Consider the following 684-nt stretch of genomic DNA (forward strand, 5'->3'; position numbering starts at 1 on the left):
TATTTCACGTTGGGCCGTTCAGTTGGATCATTTCTCAAACAAAAGGAAGGTAAGGAAAAGGGGCACTGACATAGACCTCTCAGATTCACATCGGGTAGTGAAATAATCCTTTGGCATGGTTAAGAATAATGAATAATAATGTTTCCTGTCTCTGATTATGCTTCCCTCCAGTGGGTGTAGTTCTCAGAGTAATATGACACGATGCGCTCTACTTCTGTGTCCTAAACGCTTGTTTTTTGGGTCGACAGCTTATAAAAACCTAGTTCTGGGTTTTTAGCTTGTTTGCTGGACAGCTTGTCACACAGCAGCTTTTAGACATTGTTCTGCTTTTTGTTATAAGTCAGAAATAGCAAGGAGGCAGCTTCCCGCAGATACAGAGTCAATGGAGAGGGTTGGATTGCCCCAAGAACATTATTTGGTGTATTTGGTGTAATGAAATGTGTTTATGCGGTTTAAGGTTCAAAAAACACATTATTTTCCACATACTGCACATTATTGTTTCTCCTCTATGCCCCGCCTTTCTGAAACGCGTTGATTTTTACAAAGCTCATCGGTCTGAAAAGCGAGGTGTGCTCTGATTGGCCAGCTATCCAGTGTGTTATGATTGGCCGAATACCTCAAGCGTGAGACGGAAATGTTACGCCACTTACCATACTGTGATGCCCTGTCCGGCCGGAGCGATGA

The sequence above is a fragment of the Sinocyclocheilus rhinocerous genome, unplaced genomic scaffold (assembly GCF_001515625.1).
Source record: "Sinocyclocheilus rhinocerous isolate Xijiao unplaced genomic scaffold, SAMN03320098_v1.1 scaffold762, whole genome shotgun sequence".
NCBI lineage: Eukaryota > Metazoa > Chordata > Actinopteri > Cypriniformes > Cyprinidae > Sinocyclocheilus > Sinocyclocheilus rhinocerous.